The sequence below is a fragment of the Pogona vitticeps genome, chromosome 2 (genome assembly GCF_051106095.1).
Source record: "Pogona vitticeps strain Pit_001003342236 chromosome 2, PviZW2.1, whole genome shotgun sequence".
NCBI lineage: Eukaryota > Metazoa > Chordata > Lepidosauria > Squamata > Agamidae > Pogona > Pogona vitticeps.
The window spans coordinates 227,516,800-227,529,536 of record NC_135784.1 but is presented as its reverse complement, the minus strand read 5'-3'; the positions used below and the strand labels follow the sequence as shown (position 1 = coordinate 227,529,536).

Sequence of the window (12,737 nt, the reverse complement as noted above, 5' to 3'; positions counted from 1 at the left end):
AGAGAGAGAGAGAGAGAGAGAGAGAGAGAGAGAGAGAGAGAGAGAGAGAGAGAGTTCTATCACTGTGTATGGGCATAACTAGTTATTTAACAGCCACAACAGAATGATTGACTTGCATCACTATTCAGCAGCAATTAAAAACACTGATGTTGGGGAAATAAAAAGGTGATTTTGAAAAACAACAGCTTGAAATATCAAAATCTCAGCAACACATCTTTGTAAGTGCTATTCCTGACAAAGCATAATAAGCCACAATTTCTCAGTGACATTAGTACTTAAAGAAGATGTGTACAAATCAGGTATCACATTAAATTGAAAGTACTTATATATTATATCCAAGTGAAAGCATACTATTGTCTCTCTCTTTGTAAAAACACCTGTCTCCCTCTTGGTAAAAACGTGATTCTTAAACACATCTTGTAGAGAACATATCTGATGTTTCCAGCATTTTACTAGGGAAAAATCTGACAGCTGAACTTATAGCGCTGACCAGACTATCAATTTCACATCTGAAATAGCTGTACAGTATAGTATATTTTCTGAGATTTACTTTAAGGACATTGTAATGAAACAATAAGCAGCCTTCTTTAAAAGTAGCTACATGTTACTGGTTATTTTCAGGATGCTGTATATATTTCTCCAATTTCTGTTTGAAGTTACACTGTTGCAGTGCTGAAACCATATTCTTTCCCAGCAGATCAAAAACTCTTGAAAACCCATCTCAAGTTCCATTTACATTAGACACAGAGCAGCAAACATTCTAAGTTTTTATAAGACACAAGAAAAAAAAAGATTTCCTGTCAATTTGAATTGTTTGCATAATAATTTTAATGTCAAGCAGGAGAAAGCCCTTGTTTGAAAAGGAAAACTAGCTAGTTATTCCTAACCAAAGGAGATAAAAGCACCTGACAGAGAGGTCCCCATCTGAGCTTCCTACATTATTTCTGAAGTTATAAAATTACCAAAACAAAAAACAAAAACAGCCACTCACTCTCCAAAATGTAAATGGTTCATGCCAGGATGAAACATTACAACACCCTAGAAATACTGAAGAAGAAAAAATATTCACTTCTGATGTGAGCACTCTCTTCAAACCATATTAAATTTCTGTTTCTGTACAGAGAACGCTGATAAATGAACTTTCCAATGGCTTGCAAAATATACAAAATCACGGAAGAATGAATGAATGAATGATGATGGCATAGCACACTTCTGTAAAACCCCCGTAGAGAAACAAAAGTAACACCAGCCAGAACAGCAGAGTGGAAAAGGCTTTGCAGTGGTTGCTACTTAAAAGGCAGGTGGGGAGGGTAGGAAGAAGTGAAATAGACAACCAAAACCTTAACAAGTGTTAGGAAACTACCTAGAAATGAATGAAAGCTGAAGCGAGGTAACAGCCGCTTTTTACCAGGAGAACTCTGACCAAGTAAGTGAGCTAACAAAATATACCAGAGGTTTCAAATCCAGCAAATCCACTAGCAAACGTTCTTTTCTTGGATCATTTAAAAATAACAATAATTTTAACACAAGGATTCCTTCCTTGGAGGCATGAGGAAGGAAGGTGGCCCGTCTCTAGAAATCCATGATCAGGATTGCTGATAGATACAGAGTCCTCCCCTCCCCACTTCAACTCAAGAGTATGTATGGCAGCTACTGGGGTCTTTGATTTTTCTTGTCTTCCCAGGATGAAGAATAAAATAATGTCTATTGTTCTCAGGGCACAAGCCGACCCAAGCATAAACAAGAGCCCTTCTTTTGCGATTTATATGTCCTCCTGTCCCTTCCCGTTCCTACACGCACGCACGCACAGAGAGAGAAAGAAAGAAAGAGTACACAAGGTATGGACTGATCTTATTCTGGGCACCAGTCAAGGCAACCCCAGTCCTGCCTACCTCAAAGCTTCCCAATTTCCCCTTCTTGTCAGTTCTCCCCAGACTGGAGATGAGACCCCCAAGGCTACTTCGAGAGCGGGAGGGGAGGGGTGGGGGGGAGAATAGCGGAGATATCACGCATGGCTCTCTCTCTCTCTCATACACATACACACACAGAGAGAGACGAGCAGAGAGAAGGAGCAAGCAGAGGCTAAAAGAAAGAAATGGGTCAGGAGCGGAGGCAGCAGCAGCAAAGACAATTACCTGGTCATGCTGGCAGCCCTCAGTCCCATCACCGCCGCCACCAGCGCCGCCGCCGACCAAGTCCGCCTTCCCGCCCGTCACAACCCCGGGCGCTTTCTTCTCCGGCTTGCTTCCTCTTCCTCTTCTTCCTCCTCCTCCTCGTCCTCCTGCTTGTGCCGGTATCACTATTATTGTGGTGATTATTCTCTCCCCTGCCGCTCTTGCTGCCACCCACCCTCAAGGCCAGCTCCTCCTCCTCCTCCTCCTCTTCTTCCTCCTTCTCCTGCTCCCGTCGCTGGTCTGTCGGGCGCCCAGTTTTAATCCAAAGCCCAGCCACCGGCTTCCAGCCGGGAACCCACCGCCACTTCCACCATCACCACCACCATCCCCCCACCCCCGTCGGTCGGTCGGTCGGTGGGTCGGAGGCTTTCTGTCCGCGGTTCTCGGGAGTCGCTCCTCTTCCAGACAGTCGGAAGCGAGAAAGTGTCGAGCGGCCTCTCTGAGGAGAAAAAGAGTCCGAGGGGTCGGCGGCGACGTCCACGGAGATAAAAAGAGCGGCCGGCCCAACTCCCCTGGCAGCCGGGCTCCCCTGCTTGCTTGCTCGCGCGCTCGCTCGCTTCTCCTCCTCCTCCTCCCTGCTCGCTTGTGCTGCTGCTGCTTCTTCTTCTTCTTGCTGCTGCTGCTGCTCCCGGCGCTCTCTCCGCTCGCCTCTTCTCTTCCCCCCCTTCTCTCTCTCTCTCTCTCTCTCTCTCTCTCTCCCCTCCTCCTCTCGCTCTCTTCTTCTCCTTCTCTTCCCGCCTCCCCCCCCTTTTGCCACTCTAGATTTAGTCCATCCTTTAGCTACAAATAGAAAGCCACTTTCTCGCTTCGCCACCTGTTCCTAAGAATAGCAATAATGATGATAATAGCAATAGTAATAATAGTAACAGTTATAATAACGGCACCAATTCCCAGAGTGGAATGCCAATCCTGGAGGGGGGAAAAATTAAGATAGGCAGAGGAAGCGACGGAAGCCCCTGGAGGGGGGGGAGTCTCCTCTCTGCCCCAAGAGGCGACGGCGGGCTGCCGGCCCGACTTCCCGCGGGAGAAAGTCGCAGGGATGCTCTTCCCACTGTCTGTCTGTCTGTCTGTCTGTCGCTCGCTCTCTTTCCCTTCCTGGGTTTTGGTGGTGGTGGTTTTTTTTAATGTCTGTTACTGTTAAATCCGCTTATGAAGTGCTGATCACAGGATTTGTGTGGTTCCCCGATAGTGTTATATAGCAGACGCTTGTTGCAACACCCGGCTGCTTAGACCAGGGAGGGAGGTGGAGCGGGAGAGCCCCTCAGCCCGACTGGCCCACCCGCCCGCTGCTCCAAACCCCCCCCCCGCGTCGCCATAACCTGGCCCATAAACTGCCGGAGGGCAACACCAAGAACGGCACACGCGCCGCACACTGGGGCGCGCGAGAAACGGGGAAGGTGCCGCTCTTGGGGAGAGGGAGAGCGCGAGGAAGCGACAGCGCGCGCCCGGGTGCGCGCGCGCATCTGTAGAGAACTGGTGACGTCACTCCCCGCCAAGTCCCCACTACACCCGCCAGGAAAACACCTCTCGCTTCTCTCCTCCCACCGCTTTTGTCTCACACAGATATTACATGTTTTCACAGCGGCGAGCAAACGCGCCCCGTGTTGTACCTCAAGAGAGAGGCACACTTTCAAATACAATCCGCTGAGCTGGGGCTCTATTACACTCCGCCTTTTCCCCGCCTTCTCCAGTGAATTTGCAAAATCCTGCTATCAGCCTCATTACAGCTTGCCCCCGACTCCCCGGGAACAGACACGGCGACCTGTGAGATTTCTCTCTCTTTTTTTTTAACTTGGCATACTGAAGAGAGGCAGAAAAAAGGAAGGGAGATTAGAGTTCGGTGCAGGTGTTCGGCTTGCTTCAACTCAAATGCCGTTTTGTGGAGTCCTCTATTTTATTTTTGGAAGCGGAATACACATCTCAAGTTGCTCAAAAGAGAAGGCAGCGAGACCACCGGAGAGCCTCAGTCAGCACCCTGAATCCCCGCGTTAGCAATCTCTTGCTGTGGAATCCAGTGCAACTTGAAGGCTGCCTACTGCTAGACAATTGCTCCCTTTGCTATCTGTTTACATAACGTGTGCATGTAGTGCCATCTATTTTAGATGTCCATATCAACTGAATTTTTTAAATTGGTAATATAAAGTTAAATAACTGTAATTTACTCTTTCTTACAATTTCCAGATTTCCAAAAAGAAACTGTTATCCGAGGCTGCTATATGTATTTTTACAATGGCATTTAAAACAAAAGGCAAAAGGAAGATTGCTCCATGCCTCACAAGCCTCATAGATCCAACAATCTATTATAGGATGCATTTCCCAGTAGATACAAGGCTGATTCCTCAAGGTCGAAGTCCAAATGTTATGCAGATTTCTTCCAGGCAGTAATCCTGTACGGTTGCATTGTTGTTGCTTCAGTGATGACCCAGTTCTGCAGCAGCTTAGCCACAGAACGAACCTGGGGCTTCTCCATGTGCTTCACTCATTGTTGTGTGTGATTTTCAAAGAAGTAGCCATGTTAGTCTGTGCGAGCACATCCAAACAAAAACAAAATAAAAAACAATGGAGTGGCACCTTAAAGATTAATTGTTTAGAGCTCAATGTGAGCTTCTGTTGTTCATCAGACACACTTATCCACAAAAGCTCGCATTAAAATATAACGGTTACCCTTCAAGGTGCCACTTTGCTTTTTTTTTTATTTTTATTTTTTGCTCAGTGTGAGCTTATGATCCAAACAGGAAAACATGGATCTTCTTCCTGCTACTCTGAGTTGTGTTTTCAGAAGTAAAGTGGTCAGAAAGACAATGGGGAGTAAGGAGCCACTGAGGTCAAGAGTTGCCTATATATAGTGTGATGACCATTGCCTAGTGCAGTGGTAGCAAACCTTTTTGGGCTCACATTCCCAAACTGGGGGGAAAAAACCAAACAGTGGGCGGTGTGCCGCTTCTGCAACAGCAGCGGTGGCGGACCCAGAGGACCCAGAACTGGAAGTGGCGGACCCGGAACCAGAAGTGGTGGTGGAAGGGGGAATCTCGGCACGGAGGTGCCTCAAGACCCCTCCGCTGCCAGCACCAGTTGCTCTGGATCCGCCTGCCGAAGCGCCAGCGCCAGCTGCAGCCGCCTCCTGAGATTCGGCTGTGGGAGGGGCAAGAGGAGTAGCAATCTAGCGAGACCTATGGCTCGCGTGCCAGCAGAAAGGGCTCTGCGTGCCAGCTGTGGCACGCATGCCATAGGTTCGCCATTGCTGGCCTAGTGTCTGCTAGTAATTCTCCCCTGAAAGGTGAGAATCAGAATTACGGTTAGGCAACAACTCTCCCCAATGCATAAGTTAGGCACTGCTGGGTCAGTCTTGCATTACACAGTCATATTGAGAGTGCACAATTATCTGTACTGTACTGTACATTCAGCCCTTTCTTCTTTTGCTCTCAGCAGCTAACTACTTCCAATAGCTGTATGGCCTCCCTGCAGCATTACCACCATGAGGATGAGGGATTTGCCTCCAGATCTGGAGTGGTAGGGGCAGTGATGGAGCCACCCCCACTCTCTGCTACATGGGCTCATAATCTACTTCAGTGTCTTCTGGCCTTGGGTCCCACAAGTCCTCACTGCTAGCTGGGTTGGATAAGATGTCTGGGCATTGTAATGCAAGAATCTCTGGGAATCCAAGGTTGTGGACCACTGCTCTGGTTGATGCCACTGTCTCCACATCTCCACAGTGTGGTGACCTCATCTTAAGGGGTGGTAAATAAATGCCAGGAACATAGCCAGCCCAGAAAGTAGAGAGGCAACTAGGAGAAGGAAGACAACACTCCCCCCCCTCCTCTTTGTCTTTGGCTGGAGGGTGGCACTGTAGGAATGAATAGGGATGGGAGCAGTAGTAAGAGCAGGAAGTGAAAGGGGGCAGACCTGTACACATAAGGACTCACCACCTTCTATTTTTGTGGACCAAACCAGAAATGAGGAACTGAGGCTCCTGCCTTGTCTACAGTATATGTTTTCTAGCACCCGAGCAAGGTTTGGGTTTTCATGCAATAATACAATGAAAATGGAGTTGAAATACATGAAGTTGGAATCACCAGGTGACTGACAGTGGGACTGCATTCCGTGTTCTCCAGAACAAGAAGGGAATATGAACAGGAAACATATCAAGCTACCTGGAGATGGTATTTTGAATTTATCTGCCTTTTTCAGCATCAAATGCCACATGAAGCATCATACCAAGTAGTGCTTATTTGGTTACTGAAGAAATTGAGAATTTGAAAAGTACTCTGTTTTCTTGTGTCCTGTGTCAATGTTCATTCGTCTTTAAAGTGATGAATAAAAATACACTCACAATGAATGTTTCAAAAAGATATTTAGTTATAACAGACATTAAAATCTTCTGCACAATAGATTTTGTTTTGAATTTCTTCAAAGTTTTGAAATTGGGTTACTTTAATTCCTTACAAAATGCATTTAATTTTGTGCTTGATAGGTGGCCTGCTTATTTATTTATTTATTTATTTATTTATTTATTTATTTATTTATTTATTTATTTATTTATTTATTTATTTATTTATTTATTTATTTATTTATTTATTTATTTATTTATTTTTAGCTTGCTTCTTTATTCATTTATTTACATCCCACCTCTCCTCCAACAAATTGAAGACAGCATAATGGCTTTTCTCCTCTATCTTTTATCCTCACAACAGCTTTGTAGGTAGGTCATACTAAAGTCAGTGAGTATCATGGCTCATCAGAGCCTTGACACTGGATCTCTGAAATCCCAATCCAAGATTGATTGATTGATTGATTGATTGAAGATATTTTTATCCCACCGTTCTCTACTAAAAACTGTAACACACTGCCTTTTGCATTGCCTGGAATCCTATCCAATTACTACTAAATACAGTGTACTGACAATTGCATTGTATATGTCCGTGATTGTTCTGTTGTGTGCTTGTACATGCCTAGTTGTGTGTCTGCACAAGAGATGGCCAGTAAATTACAGACAACACTTGTGCAATTCTTCTTGCACACTTGGTATATTACAATAGAATTTTAGCCATTATGTGTAAGGTGATGTAGACTTAGTAAGGCAGTGTTATCTCACTGGTGGTGCTGACTAACTTCACACATTGATTTGTGCATTTCCCGTGTGGCTAATGAGAGTAATCACCAATATAGTCTGGCATGAAAATGGAAGGCTAAAAGTGGACTCACTACTGTTGCGGTGGAACTATATAGTTCTGCTTGTTTCTTTATTTGGTTATTAGATTTCTATCCCACCCATCTAGACCAAGGGTTTACTCTGTTAGTAGATTGGCAATTGCTTCAATAGCTATTTTACTTTCTCTTCCACTGCTCCTAGGTAGAGAAATTCATGCCTATCTTATACTGCCATTCTGATGTGTCGGGGCGTGGACTATGGAGCTACTTAGTAGAAATCAAACATATATCTCCATATCAGTCCACAACAAACATATGCATGGCCACACACTTCTACACCTATATGTTTTGTACATTTGAGGGCAGGGGTCTGGGTAGCCATGTAAGAATAGTGTGGAAAACAACAAACAAGCAATCTATTCTTATACAGTAACCATTTTTAGTGTCTGCTATAAAGTGTGGATTGGAGCCCACTTGCATCTGATGAAATTGGCTACAGTCCACAAAAGCTAACATGAAATAAAATATGTGCTAGCAAACTTATTTGTGGTTGTGTACATATGTTACAAATACACTTTAAGAAAAATATTCTACTTTTTCAAACCAAATTATCAGGATTCTCAATATTACAGTTTTGTATGATCAGTCCTTAAATGTAAAAAGAGCTTTTGGTGTACATCCAAAATGGTGTTCATTTCAGGATTCACTGCTTTCAGTTTACATCCAGCTTAGACTGCATACTCTATTTCAGTCTAAAAAACCTTGATCCAACTTCATCAGCCTCAAATCTCCATGGATTTTTATCATGTGATTAATTACTGACTTCCCAAAGTCTTTTTTCCTCTCTTCAATTTCTCTAATACAAAGAGCCAAGATAAAAATAGCAAACATGGCAAAAATAATAAAAAAGTAAATATACTTTGAATTTCTTTCTTCTTCAGACATCCTTTCCTTTAAGTACCAAAGGGTATCACTTGAAAGATTTATAAGAATCATGCAAGTTAAAAAAGATAAAGATAAATCACTGGATGAATCCCTAGAGATGCCAAATTAGCACTTAAAGCATATGCCAATCCAAGGTAAATTTGCAGAGTTTATTATTTTGTTTACTAGCAATGTGTATATTTATTAGCCTAGTAAATTTCAGTATACATTGGGAACAGTAAGAAAGTCTTGTGGATTCAAATGAGAATTCTAAGCACGTAAATTACACAACTAGAATCTGTTTCTCCTAGTCATTTAGAAATCCAAGGATTAATATATGTGTTAATGAAGCCTTGTGACTAATCAGCTGTTAAAATGTAGCTGACAGCTCATCAAACTGTGGCTGTAAATAATTAGAATACAAGAATAGCATGATAGCAATCATCATCATCATCATCATGCCCTCCAAGGACACTGGCCTTGTTGATGTGGAGTGGCTTGCATGATTCAGTGAGGTTGAGAACTGTGCTGTAGGGTCTCCCAAGCCAGACAAGTCTCAGCTAACAAGCCAGACTGGGTCCGCCAATCATCAATTATGATGAGAGGAAATAAACAGAAATCCATACCAGATCGGTTGTCACACAGGTGAACAAGGACCATGTCAGATACTATAGCCCCTGGGCATCTGATGACAAATAGGTTACACAGCTCAGCAGACCCTGTTGAGGAACCAGGACAGGCTGTTGCAAAGCTACTGGAACAATGTAAACACAAAACTTGGACTCTCACCAAAAATTCAGAAATTATGATCTGAAGGCCTTGGAAATGCATCTCAACAGATGGGAAACCCTGACATCTGAGCGCTCAGCCTGGAGGCAGGCGGTGCATCATGGACTCTCCCAATTTGAAGAGACCCTTGTCCAGCAGGCTGAGGGAAAGAGGCAGTCACAAAAGCAGCAAAATCAGGGAGCTAGACGGGATACAGATTGTATATGTCTTCAGTGTGGAAGGGATTGTCACTCTCAAATTGGCCTTCTCAGCCACACTAGATGCTGTTCCAAGTCCTCCATACAGAGAACGATACTATAGTCTCTCGAGACTGAAGGATGCCTACTCAATTACAAGGCAAACACAACAGCTTGTGGTTTTGAAAAAAGAATTATGGAAATCTGGAAAAGGAAACATTAAGTAGTGACATAATTGAACAACGATTAATGGACCAGGGATGGTTTATCATCCAGAGTAAAGTGTTTTCAGAACTGGAATTGCAAGAACTAGAAAATGTGGTAAAATCAACACAAAACAATGACCATAATATGGAAGACAAATGGAGGGTAGAGGTTGACACAGTAGTGGGAAAAAATATCAATAGAGCAACAACTTATGGAACAACCCAGAAATTATGAGTTGACAGAATGGTAAACATCACTGAGGGAAAAATAGTAATCCATATTAGCCAGAACACAGAAAGACAAAGGCTCCCCAATTTGCACCAATTATAAAGTAAACCAGTAAAAGATCTACTGAATGATCCAAATGTAGTCATCAGAACAATCCCAACCAACACGCTAAAGGAAACAAACCAGCTCGTGTATACCACAGCTAGCATAATAACCATGGATCTTGCTTGTAAGCTGCAAAACCCCAGAAAACCCATGGCACCCCAAAGTGGAAAATTTAGCTGGAAAGAAAAATAAACAAACATGCAGACATTAGCAACTTTAAACACTTGAAAGATTCAAAAATTAAAAAAGTAAAACCCAGACTATGCAATATATACGACCTAGAAAGGAAAACAATAGTTGAAATTATGGAAGAATTAAAACAGCACCTAACAGCTACAGCAAAGAAAACTGAAAGATATGATGGACGCTTGAAACAATATAGAGAAAACACACAATTTCAAAAAAAGCAATGACTATTCTCTACATCACTAGGAGAATATACAGAGCAAAAGAAATTAAATTAATAAAAAGATGATGCTCTAAATTTTTGGAAATAAATGTGGGAAAGCCCAACAAGACATAACAAAAATGCCTCATGGATTAAAGACATTTGTAAAGAAACGTAAGGAAAACAAATGGATTTCTCACCAGATTACTCATAAACATGTTCAAACCCACTCATAAACTCAAACACAGGTTGCCGGAAATAAAATGTCATAGAAATCCTCCCCCTATTGATTACCATGTACGGGTGTGAAAACTGGACAGTTAAGAAAGCTGAGAGGGAAAAAAATGATTCATTTGAAATGTGGTGCTAGAAGAAAGCTTTGCAGATACCCTGGACTGCCAGAAGGATGAACAAGCAGATTCTAGATCAAACCAAGAATTATCTATAGAGGCAAAAATGTTGAAGCTGAGTCTGTCCTACTTTGGGTGCGTCGTGAAAAGGTTGGAAAAGAAAATAATCCTGGGAAAGGTGGAAGGCAGCAGGAAAAGAGGAAGACCAAACAGGAGATGGACTGACTCTCTAAAGCCATAACCTTGAGTTTACTAGAGCTGAGCAGGACAGCTGAGGACAGGACATTCTGGAGAGTGCTCATTCCTACAGTTCCCATGAGTCAAAGGTGATTTGATGGACCATAACAAGCAAAAGAAATCTACGTGACTTAACTAGTTTCACATATACAGTAAAAGAAGACGAAACTACAGTTTATCAGACAGAAAGATTGGGAGAGAGATATTGAAGAACATGGAACAGAGAGATTAAATTTTCCTCACTGTATGCTAATTAGTAGTAAGGCTGTAGTTTTGAAAAACAAAAACAATAAATCTATACTTCAATATTAACGGAGCTTTGTAAGGGAAATCATGCATTAGCCACAATTCCTCAGTTGGAGCATTTATCTTTAAAGAATTTCAACAAGTTCTCAGAATTCAGGCAATGCCCAAACATTCAGCATAAACTACAGCAGATGTCTTTTAAAGCTGGTGCTAAAATGCTCGTTCTGTACAATGCCACTGAAGTTCACATTAGTTCTGAATGAGGATTTCATTTACTTAACTGCCATAGCAAACTACTCAAACTGCTCACAAGCAAACCTATAGCCTGAACCTGTGGCCTTAAAGACTTTTTTTCCTAGATACACCAGTTTTCATGTTCTCACCAGAGCTAGAACAAGGTTTCCTATAGTTAGCTCATCTTATTTTCTTCTTTTCAATGAGTACATTATGAAGTGAAATTTTAAGACTTATGCAACAAGTAGAAACAATGCCCTCTTTTGGAGTGTGGTGAATAACACTAAAATTACTTTTAAAGGCATTTTCAAGAGATATTCTGAGCAACATTTTCCAAGTTTCACATCATTTTCCAATTAACCCTTAATAATACCTTAATAATAGGCAATTTAATAAACAGTATAAACTGCTACGTTGGCAGTAGTAACAATAATTTGTCATGTCACTGCATATAATGAATTCCTTTTAAAAAGTAAGTTTCCAAACGCTGGTTGCCACCTAAGTAAAAGGAGTCGAAACACTATTAATAAAGTTTCATCCATCAAAAACCTGGATGCAGAAGAGCAATATGGCCCAAACACACTAAATGTTACTAATGTCCTAAATATTGTGAGCAGAAAAATTTCCTCCTGCTGCCTTAAAGGAAAATAAATCATTACGTACTTTCTTCTTGATTCCTTTTTATAGTCTTTCAGCAGCTTTAACACTTGACTGTTTGCATACAGATATATTGGATTCCCTTACTCTTCAGTGACATCTTCAATAGGTGTTGCCTTTCATCATCATTTCATGTGAAAAAGTTCCAAAATTCATTTCACTTTCATCTTTTTTCCTCTTCTACTGCTATTCCATATTCTCAATACACTTGTTTAAATTAAGTTCATCTTATTCTCTTAATCCAAACTACCATTTAGTCCCATTTTAACCTTTCTAAAATTCTAATCTATTGCAGTGATTTCCACAGGCCTAAAGTTACCTATCACTTATTATGTTATGTGCTGTCAAATCACATTTGAATTATAGCCGCTCTAATAAGATTTTCAAGGTATGAGAGATATTTAAGGAGTGGTTTTACTGATGATACCCCCTTCCCAGTGAATTTCCATGGCCAAGCAGGGATTTAAACCTGTAAACATCTGTAATCAATAAACCAGAGTCCTAGTCTGCCACTCTATCCACTACCTTACACTGGTTACCATTATGGGATAATCCATCTCATAATAGAGAATGCCAGTTTAACATTCATGGACTAGAATGGAACATTTTAGCTTGCACAGCTATAAACTATTTCCCCCATTATTTTTTTAGGAAGCAAAAATGCTGCAATAAATTTACAGCTTTTGTCAATAGGGTACTTTTTAAAAACAAAAACAACAACAACTAGCCACATTACTTCAATTTGAATCAAGAAATAAAAAGATGGCTATTTCTGGATCAAACTCAGATCAAATACCAGTCCTGTTTACAGTACAGACAATGATGTCACACCAGAGATGGATAATAATTATATTGGGTTTGCTTGTTAATGCAA

General features: G+C 41.8%; 1 protein-coding gene across 49 annotated transcripts in view; it reads right to left on the bottom strand.

Moving 5' to 3' along the window:
- PTPRD (protein tyrosine phosphatase receptor type D) overlaps positions 1-12,737 on the bottom strand; it is a 1,767,834-nt gene that overhangs the window by 537,925 nt on the left and 1,217,172 nt on the right. The window contains exon 1 of one of the 49 annotated variants that reach the window (XM_078384991.1): positions 2,136-3,424. The exons of the other annotated variants lie outside the window; for them this stretch is intronic. The gene's annotated coding sequence lies outside the window, so the exon portion shown is untranslated. Of the gene's footprint in view, positions 1-2,135; positions 3,425-12,737 lie in introns of those variants that run through there. 49 annotated transcript variants of the gene reach the window in all.